Source organism: Hyla sarda, unplaced genomic scaffold, assembly GCF_029499605.1.
Source record: "Hyla sarda isolate aHylSar1 unplaced genomic scaffold, aHylSar1.hap1 scaffold_107, whole genome shotgun sequence".
Classification (NCBI taxonomy): Eukaryota; Metazoa; Chordata; class Amphibia; order Anura; family Hylidae; genus Hyla; species Hyla sarda.
The window spans coordinates 397,260-410,026 of NW_026607689.1; the positions used below are offsets into that span (position 1 = coordinate 397,260).

Genomic DNA, 12,767 nt, shown 5'->3' on the forward strand with positions numbered 1-12,767 from the left:
GTGTAAACAACATCTCTCCTTTGCTGTGTATGTGACTATGGAGCTGTTTGGTGATGTCGTCTATTATGGCCTTCATAGAAGCAACAGGAGATTGTTGCATCCATCTAGAACCCTCAGAACTACAGTGCTATGATGTCACTCACTTCCACAGGCCTTGCAGAGTGTAAACAACAACAACCCAGCTTTGTTGTGTATGTAACCATAGGGATTTGTGATGTCACCTAGAACCTTCACAGCAGCGACAGCTTTATGAGGAGCATCAGCACTGCTCTGCCTGAGCAGAACCATCACCGCCATAGGTTGTCAAATAACCCGGGTTTAACCCACACAGGTAAGTCCAATGGGGTGCAGGCATGTCCTCTATGCTTACAGCTTCCCGTGGGTGTTGGTTTGATACCGTTTGGGGACAGCCAAGGAGGCATCTGCAGGCAACAAAGGTAGGTGTGTGCTTGTGTGTGTTTCGTATGCAGATCCTAAGCCCAGTGTCACATGCAAGTAGGAGGAGTAAGAAGGGTTCCTGGCAAATCCGGGTTATGGATTGCATTTAAAAAGGCCCCGTGGGAGTGCAATGGGCCCCTGTCTTGCTGCTTAGCAATAATGGTATGGGTTTAGGTTCTGCTGTGTGTACTGGTGGTTGACTGCCCCCCAGCCCAGAGTGTGCATGGAAAATTGTCTGGCAGCCTCCCTGACAGCAAGCAGTGATAGTGCCCATGAAGGGCACCTTGTTGGGCCCGCCCCTTTCACGGTTATCGCTTCTCGGCCTTTTGGCTAAGATCAAGTGTAGTATCTGTTCTTATCAGTTTAATATCTGATACGTCCCCTATCTGGGGACCATATATTAAATGGATTTTTGAGAACGGGGGCCGATTTCGAAGCTTGCTTCCGTCGCCCTATGCATTGACCCGATATGGCAGTATCTTCGGGTACAGTGCACCACCCCCTTACAGGGTTAAAAAGAAAGATTCCTACTTTCATTGCTACCTGCTTGCTGGCTAGCCAGCTAGCCAGCCCTGTGGGCCTTGCTGCTGCTGCTGCAGCCAAAAAACAAAAGGTGGTGCTGCTGCTGCTTCTGCTGCTTCTGCTTCTGCTTGTGTCTGGCCGCTGTTGGAGCGTCCAGGCACAGGACTTCTGCTGCTGCTGACTAAATGGCCTCCTTAATTGGATCATTTGAGTAGCCAGCACACCTGTGCAGGTAGGGCATGACATGATAGGCAGCTGCCTTGATAGCGGGTGGGTGCTGAATGTTCCTAATTGACAAAATAAGATTAATGCTTATGAAGAAATATAAAATCTCATCCCTTCCCCAATATCGCGCCACACCCCTACCCCTTAATTCCCTGGTTGAACTTGATGGACATATGTCTTTTTTCGACCGTACTAACTATGTAACTATGTAACATAACATGGGGGGGGGGGGGGTCTCCTGGCTGTTCACACAGGTGTGTCATTGCTGTACATTGACCATGCATTGCTTCTGTGATATTGCAAAGGCAAAGACAAATGCTTCCAGCCATCCATTGCACTAATGGATTGGTCATCAGCTGGCTGTCTATGTCCCGCATCAATATAGACCAAAGTACAGAGGGTTAGGCTATGCTATTGTGCACCTACCTGATGCATCAGAAGGTGCGAGGCCCTTGCTAAATTCTGTGCACAGACTTTGAGATCTATACTTTAGACTGTATCTAAACCTGCTCCAACATGGACTGACATTCTGGCCTACTTTCAGCCGATGCGACTTGTCTGTCGCTGAACAGTCGCTTTTTATGTATTCAGCACCTATGTATAATGTTGTAAAAATGCTCTAGAAGCTAAAGTCGCAGAAATGTCACACATATTTGGCCTGCAACTTTCTGTGCGACAAATTCAGACAGGAAAAATCAGTATAAATCCTTAGAAAATTATCCCCCAGTGTCTCCATCTGCTGGCGGTATTGAATAAGCATTGCTGCACTGATGGGGTATGCATTAGACGAAAAAAAAGAAGAAAAAGAAGAATAATACGCCCAGAAAAGAGGCGAAAAGGAGAAAAACGTAAAAAAACGTGAAAAAAAAGTAAGAGGAAGAGAAGGGAAAAAAAGGTGGAAATGGGTTTAAAAGTGATTTCGGCGGAGAAATATATATATATATATATATATATATATATATATATATATATATACGCGCACACACACACATATATATAAACGTATTCTCCGTTGAGATATTGCAGCCGCTGCTGTGTCCAGGCCCAGGAGCCTTAGCACTGTGCTGTGATGTCACTCAATACCACTGACATCACTAGGTGTAAACAACATCTCTCCTTTGCTGTGTATGTGACTATGGAGCTGTTTGGTGATGTCGTCTATTATGGCCTTCATAGAAGCAACAGGAGATTGTTGCATCCATCTAGAACCCTCAGAACTACAGTGCTATGATGTCACTCACTTCCACAGGCCTTGCAGAGTGTAAACAACAACAACCCAGCTTTGTTGTGTATGTAACCATAGGGATTTGTGATGTCACCTAGAACCTTCACAGCAGCGACAGCTTTATGAGGAGCATCAGCACTGCTCTGCCTGAGCAGAACCATCACCGCCATAGGTTGTCAAATAACCCGGGTTTAACCCACACAGGTAAGTCCAATGGGGTGCAGGCATGTCCTCTATGCTTACAGCTTCCCGTGGGTGTTGGTTTGATACCGTTTGGGGACAGCCAAGGAGGCATCTGCAGGCAACAAAGGTAGGTGTGTGCTTGTGTGTGTGTTTCCTATGCAGATCCTAAGCCCAGTGTCACATGCAAGTAGGAGGAGTAAGAAGGGTTCCTGGCAAATCCGGGTTATGGATTGCATTTAAAAAGGCCCCGTGGGAGTGCAATGGGCCCCTGTCTTGCTGCTTAGCAATAATGGTATGGGTTTAGGTTCTGCTGTGTGTACTGGTGGTTGACTGCCCCCCAGCCCAGAGTGTGCATGGAAAATTGTCTGGCAGCCTCCCTGACAGCAAGCAGTGATAGTGCCCATGAAGGGCACCTTGTTGGGCCCGCCCCTTTCACGGTTATCGCTTCTCGGCCTTTTGGCTAAGATCAAGTGTAGTATCTGTTCTTATCAGTTTAATATCTGATACGTCCCCTATCTGGGGACCATATATTAAATGGATTTTTGAGAACGGGGGCCGATTTCGAAGCTTGCTTCCGTCGCCCTATGCATTGACCCGATATGGCAGTATCTTCGGGTACAGTGCACCACCCCCTTACAGGGTTAAAAAGAAAGATTCCTACTTTCATTGCTACCTGCTTGCTGGCTAGCCAGCTAGCCAGCCCTGTGGGCCTTGCTGCTGCTGCAGCCAAAAAACAAAAGGTGGTGCTGCTGCTGCTTCTGCTGCTTCTGCTTCTGCTTGTGTCTGGCCGCTGTTGGAGCGTCCAGGCACAGGACTTCTGCTGCTGCTGACTAAATGGCCTCCTTAATTGGATCATTTGAGTAGCCAGCACACCTGTGCAGGTAGGGCATGACATGATAGGCAGCTGCCTTGATAGCGGGTGGGTGCTGAATGTTCCTAATTGACAAAATAAGATTAATGCTTATGAAGAAATATAAAATCTCATCCCTTCCCCAATATCGCGCCACACCCCTACCCCTTAATTCCCTGGTTGAACTTGATGGACATATGTCTTTTTTCGACCGTACTAACTATGTAACTATGTAACATAACATGGGGGGGGGGGGGGGGGGCTCCTGGCTGTTCACACAGGTGTGTCATTGCTGTACATTGACCATGCATTGCTTCTGTGGTATTGCAAAGGCAAAGACAAATGCTTCCAGCCATCCATTGCACTAATGGATTGGTCATCAGCTGGCTGTCTATGTCCCGCATCAATATAGACCAAAGTACAGAGGGTTAGGCTATGCTATTGTGCACCTACCTGATGCATCAGAAGGTGCGAGGCCCTTGCTAAATTCTGTGCACAGACTTTGAGATCTATACTTTAGACTGTATCTAAACCTGCTCCAACATGGACTGACATTCTGGCCTACTTTCAGCCGATGCGACTTGTCTGTCGCTGAACAGTCGCTTTTTATGTATTCAGCACCTATGTATAATGTTGTAAAAATGCTCTAGAAGCTAAAGTCGCAGAAATGTCACACATATTTGGCCTGCAACTTTCTGTGCGACAAATTCAGACAGGAAAAATCAGTATAAATCCTTAGAAAATTATCCCCCAGTGTCTCCATCTGCTGGCGGTATTGAATAAGCATTGCTGCACTGATGGGGTATGCATTAGACGAAAAAAAAGAAGAAAAAGAAGAATAATACGCCCAGAAAAGAGGCGAAAAGGAGAAAAACGTAAAAAAACGTGAAAAAAAAGTAAGAGGAAGAGAAGGGAAAAAAAGGTGGAAATGGGTTTAAAAGTGATTTCGGCGGAGAAATATATATATATATATATATATATATATATATATATATATATATACGCGCACACACACACATATATATAAACGTATTCTCCGTTGAGATATTGCAGCCGCTGCTGTGTCCAGGCCCAGGAGCCTTAGCACTGTGCTGTGATGTCACTCAATACCACTGACATCACTAGGTGTAAACAACATCTCTCCTTTGCTGTGTATGTGACTATGGAGCTGTTTGGTGATGTCGTCTATTATGGCCTTCATAGAAGCAACAGGAGATTGTTGCATCCATCTAGAACCCTCAGAACTACAGTGCTATGATGTCACTCACTTCCACAGGCCTTGCAGAGTGTAAACAACAACAACCCAGCTTTGTTGTGTATGTAACCATAGGGATTTGTGATGTCACCTAGAACCTTCACAGCAGCGACAGCTTTATGAGGAGCATCAGCACTGCTCTGCCTGAGCAGAACCATCACCGCCATAGGTTGTCAAATAACCCGGGTTTAACCCACACAGGTAAGTCCAATGGGGTGCAGGCATGTCCTCTATGCTTACAGCTTCCCGTGGGTGTTGGTTTGATACCGTTTGGGGACAGCCAAGGAGGCATCTGCAGGCAACAAAGGTAGGTGTGTGCTTGTGTGTGTGTTTCCTATGCAGATCCTAAGCCCAGTGTCACATGCAAGTAGGAGGAGTAAGAAGGGTTCCTGGCAAATCCGGGTTATGGATTGCATTTAAAAAGGCCCCGTGGGAGTGCAATGGGCCCCTGTCTTGCTGCTTAGCAATAATGGTATGGGTTTAGGTTCTGCTGAGTGTACTGGTGGTTGACTGCCCCCCAGCCCAGAGTGTGCATGGAAAATTGTCTGGCAGCCTCCCTGACAGCAAGCAGTGATAGTGCCCATGAAGGGCACCTTGTTGGGCCCGCCCCTTTCACGGTTATCGCTTCTCGGCCTTTTGGCTAAGATCAAGTGTAGTATCTGTTCTTATCAGTTTAATATCTGATACGTCCCCTATCTGGGGACCATATATTAAATGGATTTTTGAGAACGGGGGCCGATTTCGAAGCTTGCTTCCGTCGCCCTATGCATTGACCCGATATGGCAGTATCTTCGGGTACAGTGCACCACCCCCTTACAGGGTTAAAAAGAAAGATTCCTACTTTCATTGCTACCTGCTTGCTGGCTAGCCAGCTAGCCAGCCCTGTGGGCCTTGCTGCTGCTGCAGCCAAAAAACAAAAGGTGGTGCTGCTGCTGCTTCTGCTGCTTCTGCTTCTGCTTGTGTCTGGCCGCTGTTGGAGCGTCCAGGCACAGGACTTCTGCTGCTGCTGACTAAATAGCCTCCTTAATTGGATCATTTGAGTAGCCAGCACACCTGTGCAGGTAGGGCATGACATGATAGGCAGCTGCCTTGATAGCGGGTGGGTGCTGAATGTTCCTAATTGACAAAATAAGATTAATGCTTATGAAGAAATATAAAATCTCATCCCTTCCCCAATATCGCGCCACACCCCTACCCCTTAATTCCCTGGTTGAACTTGATGGACATATGTCTTTTTTCGACCGTACTAACTATGTAACTATGTAACATAACATGGGGGGGGGGGGGGTCTCCTGGCTGTTCACACAGGTGTGTCATTGCTGTACATTGACCATGCATTGCTTCTGTGGTATTGCAAAGGCAAAGACAAATGCTTCCAGCCATCCATTGCACTAATGGATTGGTCATCAGCTGGCTGTCTATGTCCCGCATCAATATAGACCAAAGTACAGAGGGTTAGGCTATGCTATTGTGCACCTACCTGATGCATCAGAAGGTGCGAGGCCCTTGCTAAATTCTGTGCACAGACTTTGAGATCTATACTTTAGACTGTATCTAAACCTGCTCCAACATGGACTGACATTCTGGCCTACTTTCAGCCGATGCGACTTGTCTGTCGCTGAACAGTCGCTTTTTATGTATTCAGCACCTATGTATAATGTTGTAAAAATGCTCTAGAAGCTAAAGTCGCAGAAATGTCACACATATTTGGCCTGCAACTTTCTGTGCGACAAATTCAGACAGGAAAAATCAGTATAAATCCTTAGAAAATTATCCCCCAGTGTCTCCATCTGCTGGTGGTATTGAATAAGCATTGCTGCACTGATGGGGTATGCATTAGACGAAAAAAAAGAAGAAAAAGAAGAATAATACGCCCAGAAAAGAGGCGAAAAGGAGAAAAACGTAAAAAAACGTGAAAAAAAAGTAAGAGGAAGAGAAGGGAAAAAAAGGTGGAAATGGGTTTAAAAGTGATTTCGGCGGAGAAATATATATATATATATATATATATATATATATGTATATATACGCGCACACACACACATATATATAAACGTATTCTCCGTTGAGATATTGCAGCCGCTGCTGTGTCCAGGCCCAGGAGCCTTAGCACTGTGCTGTGATGTCACTCAATACCACTGACATCACTAGGTGTAAACAACATCTCTCCTTTGCTGTGTATGTGACTATGGAGCTGTTTGGTGATGTCGTCTATTATGGCCTTCATAGAAGCAACAGGAGATTGTTGCATCCATCTAGAACCCTCAGAACTACAGTGCTATGATGTCACTCACTTCCACAGGCCTTGCAGAGTGTAAACAACAACAACCCAGCTTTGTTGTGTATGTAACCATAGGGATTTGTGATGTCACCTAGAACCTTCACAGCAGCGACAGCTTTATGAGGAGCATCAGCACTGCTCTGCCTGAGCAGAACCATCACCGCCATAGGTTGTCAAATAACCCGGGTTTAACCCACACAGGTAAGTCCAATGGGGTGCAGGCATGTCCTCTATGCTTACAGCTTCCCGTGGGTGTTGGTTTGATACCGTTTGGGGACAGCCAAGGAGGCATCTGCAGGCAACAAAGGTAGGTGTGTGCTTGTGTGTGTGTTTCCTATGCAGATCCTAAGCCCAGTGTCACATGCAAGTAGGAGGAGTAAGAAGGGTTCCTGGCAAATCCGGGTTATGGATTGCATTTAAAAAGGCCCCGTGGGAGTGCAATGGGCCCCTGTCTTGCTGCTTAGCAATAATGGTATGGGTTTAGGTTCTGCTGTGTGTACTGGTGGTTGACTGCCCCCCAGCCCAGAGTGTGCATGGAAAATTGTCTGGCAGCCTCCCTGACAGCAAGCAGTGATAGTGCCCATGAAGGGCACCTTGTTGGGCCCGCCCCTTTCACGGTTATCGCTTCTCGGCCTTTTGGCTAAGATCAAGTGTAGTATCTGTTCTTATCAGTTTAATATCTGATACGTCCCCTATCTGGGGACCATATATTAAATGGATTTTTGAGAACGGGGGCCGATTTCGAAGCTTGCTTCCGTCGCCCTATGCATTGACCCGATATGGCAGTATCTTCGGGTACAGTGCACCACCCCCTTACAGGGTTAAAAAGAAAGATTCCTACTTTCATTGCTACCTGCTTGCTGGCTAGCCAGCTAGCCAGCCCTGTGGGCCTTGCTGCTGCTGCAGCCAAAAAACAAAAGGTGGTGCTGCTGCTGCTTCTGCTGCTTCTGCTTCTGCTTGTGTCTGGCCGCTGTTGGAGCGTCCAGGCACAGGACTTCTGCTGCTGCTGACTAAATAGCCTCCTTAATTGGATCATTTGAGTAGCCAGCACACCTGTGCAGGTAGGGCATGACATGATAGGCAGCTGCCTTGATAGCGGGTGGGTGCTGAATGTTCCTAATTGACAAAATAAGATTAATGCTTATGAAGAAATATAAAATCTCATCCCTTCCCCAATATCGCGCCACACCCCTACCCCTTAATTCCCTGGTTGAACTTGATGGACATATGTCTTTTTTCGACCGTACTAACTATGTAACTATGTAACATAACATGGGGGGGGGGGGGGGTCTCCTGGCTGTTCACACAGGTGTGTCATTGCTGTACATTGACCATGCATTGCTTCTGTGGTATTGCAAAGGCAAAGACAAATGCTTCCAGCCATCCATTGCACTAATGGATTGGTCATCAGCTGGCTGTCTATGTCCCGCATCAATATAGACCAAAGTACAGAGGGTTAGGCTATGCTATTGTGCACCTACCTGATGCATCAGAAGGTGCGAGGCCCTTGCTAAATTCTGTGCACAGACTTTGAGATCTATACTTTAGACTGTATCTAAACCTGCTCCAACATGGACTGACATTCTGGCCTACTTTCAGCCGATGCGACTTGTCTGTCGCTGAACAGTCGCTTTTTATGTATTCAGCACCTATGTATAATGTTGTAAAAATGCTCTAGAAGCTAAAGTCGCAGAAATGTCACACATATTTGGCCTGCAACTTTCTGTGCGACAAATTCAGACAGGAAAAATCAGTATAAATCCTTAGAAAATTATCCCCCAGTGTCTCCATCTGCTGGTGGTATTGAATAAGCATTGCTGCACTGATGGGGTATGCATTAGACGAAAAAAAAGAAGAAAAAGAAGAATAATACGCCCAGAAAAGAGGCGAAAAGGAGAAAAACGTAAAAAAACGTGAAAAAAAAGTAAGAGGAAGAGAAGGGAAAAAAAGGTGGAAATGGGTTTAAAAGTGATTTCGGCGGAGAAATATATATATATATATATATATATATATATATGTATATATACGCGCACACACACACATATATATAAACGTATTCTCCGTTGAGATATTGCAGCCGCTGCTGTGTCCAGGCCCAGGAGCCTTAGCACTGTGCTGTGATGTCACTCAATACCACTGACATCACTAGGTGTAAACAACATCTCTCCTTTGCTGTGTATGTGACTATGGAGCTGTTTGGTGATGTCGTCTATTATGGCCTTCATAGAAGCAACAGGAGATTGTTGCATCCATCTAGAACCCTCAGAACTACAGTGCTATGATGTCACTCACTTCCACAGGCCTTGCAGAGTGTAAACAACAACAACCCAGCTTTGTTGTGTATGTAACCATAGGGATTTGTGATGTCACCTAGAACCTTCACAGCAGCGACAGCTTTATGAGGAGCATCAGCACTGCTCTGCCTGAGCAGAACCATCACCGCCATAGGTTGTCAAATAACCCGGGTTTAACCCACACAGGTAAGTCCAATGGGGTGCAGGCATGTCCTCTATGCTTACAGCTTCCCGTGGGGTGTTGGTTTGATACCGTTTGGGGACAGCCAAGGAGGCATCTGCAGGCAACAAAGGTAGGTGTGTGCTTGTGTGTGTGTTTCCTATGCAGATCCTAAGCCCAGTGTCACATGCAAGTAGGAGGAGTAAGAAGGGTTCCTGGCAAATCCGGGTTATGGATTGCATTTAAAAAGGCCCCGTGGGAGTGCAATGGGCCCCCTGTCTTGCTGCTTAGCAATAATGGTATGGGTTTAGGTTCTGCTGTGTGTACTGGTGGTTGACTGCCCCCCAGCCCAGAGTGTGCATGGAAAATTGTCTGGCAGCCTCCCTGACAGCAAGCAGTGATAGTGCCCATGAAGGGCACCTTGTTGGGCCCGCCCCTTTCACGGTTATCGCTTCTCGGCCTTTTGGCTAAGATCAAGTGTAGTATCTGTTCTTATCAGTTTAATATCTGATACGTCCCCTATCTGGGGACCATATATTAAATGGATTTTTGAGAACGGGGGCCGATTTCGAAGCTTGCTTCCGTCGCCCTATGCATTGACCCGATATGGCAGTATCTTCGGGTACAGTGCACCACCCCCTTACAGGGTTAAAAAGAAAGATTCCTACTTTCATTGCTACCTGCTTGCTGGCTAGCCAGCTAGCCAGCCCTGTGGGCCTTGCTGCTGCTGCAGCCAAAAAACAAAAGGTGGTGCTGCTGCTGCTTCTGCTGCTTCTGCTTCTGCTTGTGTCTGGCCGCTGTTGGAGCGTCCAGGCACAGGACTTCTGCTGCTGCTGACTAAATGGCCTCCTTAATTGGATCATTTGAGTAGCGCACACCTGTGCAGGTAGGGCATGACATGATAGGCAGCTGCCTTGATAGCGGGTGGGTGCTGAATGTTCCTAATTGACAAAATAAGATTAATGCTTATGAAGAAATATAAAATCTCATCCCTTCCCCAATATCGCGCCACACCCCTACCCCTTAATTCCCTGGTTGAACTTGATGGACATATGTCTTTTTTCGACCGTACTAACTATGTAACTATGTAACATAACATGGGGGGGGGGGGGGGGGTCTCCTGGCTGTTCACACAGGTGTGTCATTGCTGTACATTGACCATGCATTGCTTCTGTGGTATTGCAAAGGCAAAGACAAATGCTTCCAGCCATCCATTGCACTAATGGATTGGTCATCAGCTGGCTGTCTATGTCCCGCATCAATATAGACCAAAGTACAGAGGGTTAGGCTATGCTATTGTGCACCTACCTGATGCATCAGAAGGTGCGAGGCCCTTGCTAAATTCTGTGCACAGACTTTGAGATCTATACTTTAGACTGTATCTAAACCTGCTCCAACATGGACTGACATTCTGGCCTACTTTCAGCCGATGCGACTTGTCTGTCGCTGAACAGTCGCTTTTTATGTATTCAGCACCTATGTATAATGTTGTAAAAATGCTCTAGAAGCTAAAGTCGCAGAAATGTCACACATATTTGGCCTGCAACTTTCTGTGCGACAAATTCAGACAGGAAAAATCAGTATAAATCCTTAGAAAATTATCCCCCAGTGTCTCCATCTGCTGGTGGTATTGAATAAGCATTGCTGCACTGATGGGGTATGCATTAGACGAAAAAAAAGAAGAAAAAGAAGAATAATACGCCCAGAAAAGAGGCGAAAAGGAGAAAAACGTAAAAAAACGTGAAAAAAAAGTAAGAGGAAGAGAAGGGAAAAAAAGGTGGAAATGGGTTTAAAAGTGATTTCGGCGGAGAAATATATATATATATATATATATATATATATATATATATATATATATATACGCGCACACACACACATATATATAAACGTATTCTCCGTTGAGATATTGCAGCCGCTGCTGTGTCCAGGCCCAGGAGCCTTAGCACTGTGCTGTGATGTCACTCAATACCACTGACATCACTAGGTGTAAACAACATCTCTCCTTTGCTGTGTATGTGACTATGGAGCTGTTTGGTGATGTCGTCTATTATGGCCTTCATAGAAGCAACAGGAGATTGTTGCATCCATCTAGAACCCTCAGAACTACAGTGCTATGATGTCACTCACTTCCACAGGCCTTGCAGAGTGTAAACAACAACAACCCAGCTTTGTTGTGTATGTAACCATAGGGATTTGTGATGTCACCTAGAACCTTCACAGCAGCGACAGCTTTATGAGGAGCATCAGCACTGCTCTGCCTGAGCAGAACCATCACCGCCATAGGTTGTCAAATAACCCGGGTTTAACCCACACAGGTAAGTCCAATGGGGTGCAGGCATGTCCTCTATGCTTACAGCTTCCCGTGGGTGTTGGTTTGATACCGTTTGGGGACAGCCAAGGAGGCATCTGCAGGCAACAAAGGTAGGTGTGTGCTTGTGTGTGTGTTTCCTATGCAGATCCTAAGCCCAGTGTCACATGCAAGTAGGAGGAGTAAGAAGGGTTCCTGGCAAATCCGGGTTATGGATTGCATTTAAAAAGGCCCCGTGGGAGTGCAATGGGCCCCTGTCTTGCTGCTTAGCAATAATGGTATGGGTTTAGGTTCTGCTGTGTGTACTGGTGGTTGACTGCCCCCCAGCCCAGAGTGTGCATGGAAAATTGTCTGGCAGCCTCCCTGACAGCAAGCAGTGATAGTGCCCATGAAGGGCACCTTGTTGGGCCCGCCCCTTTCACGGTTATCGCTTCTCGGCCTTTTGGCTAAGATCAAGTGTAGTATCTGTTCTTATCAGTTTAATATCTGATACGTCCCCTATCTGGGGACCATATATTAAATGGATTTTTGAGAACGGGGGCCGATTTCGAAGCTTGCTTCCGTCGCCCTATGCATTGACCCGATATGGCAGTATCTTCGGGTACAGTGCACCACCCCCTTACAGGGTTAAAAAGAAAGATTCCTACTTTCATTGCTACCTGCTTGCTGGCTAGCCAGCTAGCCAGCCCTGTGGGCCTTGCTGCTGCTGCAGCCAAAAAACAAAAGGTGGTGCTGCTGCTGCTTCTGCTGCTTCTGCTTCTGCTTGTGTCTGGCCGCTGTTGGAGCGTCCAGGCACAGGACTTCTGCTGCTGCTGACTAAATGGCCTCCTTAATTGGATCATTTGAGTAGCCAGCACACCTGTGCAGGTAGGGCATGACATGATAGGCAGCTGCCTTGATAGCGGGTGGGTGCTGAATGTTCCTAATTGACAAAATAAGATTAATGCTTATGAAGAAATATAAAATCTCATCCCTTCCCCAATATCGCGCCACACCCCTACCCCTTAATTCCCTGGTTGAACTTGATGG

The 12,767-nt window shown here is 46.4% G+C and overlaps 6 non-coding genes across 6 annotated transcripts; all 6 read left to right on the forward strand.

The window, feature by feature from the left end:
* The first annotated feature begins 748 nt into the window (after window positions 1-748).
* LOC130300003 (U2 spliceosomal RNA) lies at window positions 749-939 on the forward strand. Its single transcript, XR_008851022.1, has one exon. It is a non-coding gene; the product is annotated as a U2 spliceosomal RNA (small nuclear RNA).
* A 2,094-nt stretch (window positions 940-3,033) lies between these two features.
* On the forward strand, window positions 3,034-3,224 carry LOC130300005 (U2 spliceosomal RNA). The gene has a single exon (XR_008851024.1). It is a non-coding gene; the product is annotated as a U2 spliceosomal RNA (small nuclear RNA).
* Window positions 3,225-5,318: 2,094 nt separating this feature from the next.
* Window positions 5,319-5,509, forward strand: LOC130300006 (U2 spliceosomal RNA). Its single transcript, XR_008851025.1, has one exon. It is a non-coding gene; the product is annotated as a U2 spliceosomal RNA (small nuclear RNA).
* A 2,087-nt stretch (window positions 5,510-7,596) lies between these two features.
* LOC130300007 (U2 spliceosomal RNA) lies at window positions 7,597-7,787 on the forward strand. Its single transcript, XR_008851026.1, has one exon. It is a non-coding gene; the product is annotated as a U2 spliceosomal RNA (small nuclear RNA).
* A 2,090-nt stretch (window positions 7,788-9,877) lies between these two features.
* Window positions 9,878-10,068, forward strand: LOC130300008 (U2 spliceosomal RNA). Its single transcript, XR_008851027.1, has one exon. It is a non-coding gene; the product is annotated as a U2 spliceosomal RNA (small nuclear RNA).
* Window positions 10,069-12,164: 2,096 nt separating this feature from the next.
* LOC130300009 (U2 spliceosomal RNA) lies at window positions 12,165-12,355 on the forward strand. Its single transcript, XR_008851028.1, has one exon. It is a non-coding gene; the product is annotated as a U2 spliceosomal RNA (small nuclear RNA).
* The last annotated feature ends 412 nt before the right edge of the window (window positions 12,356-12,767 follow it).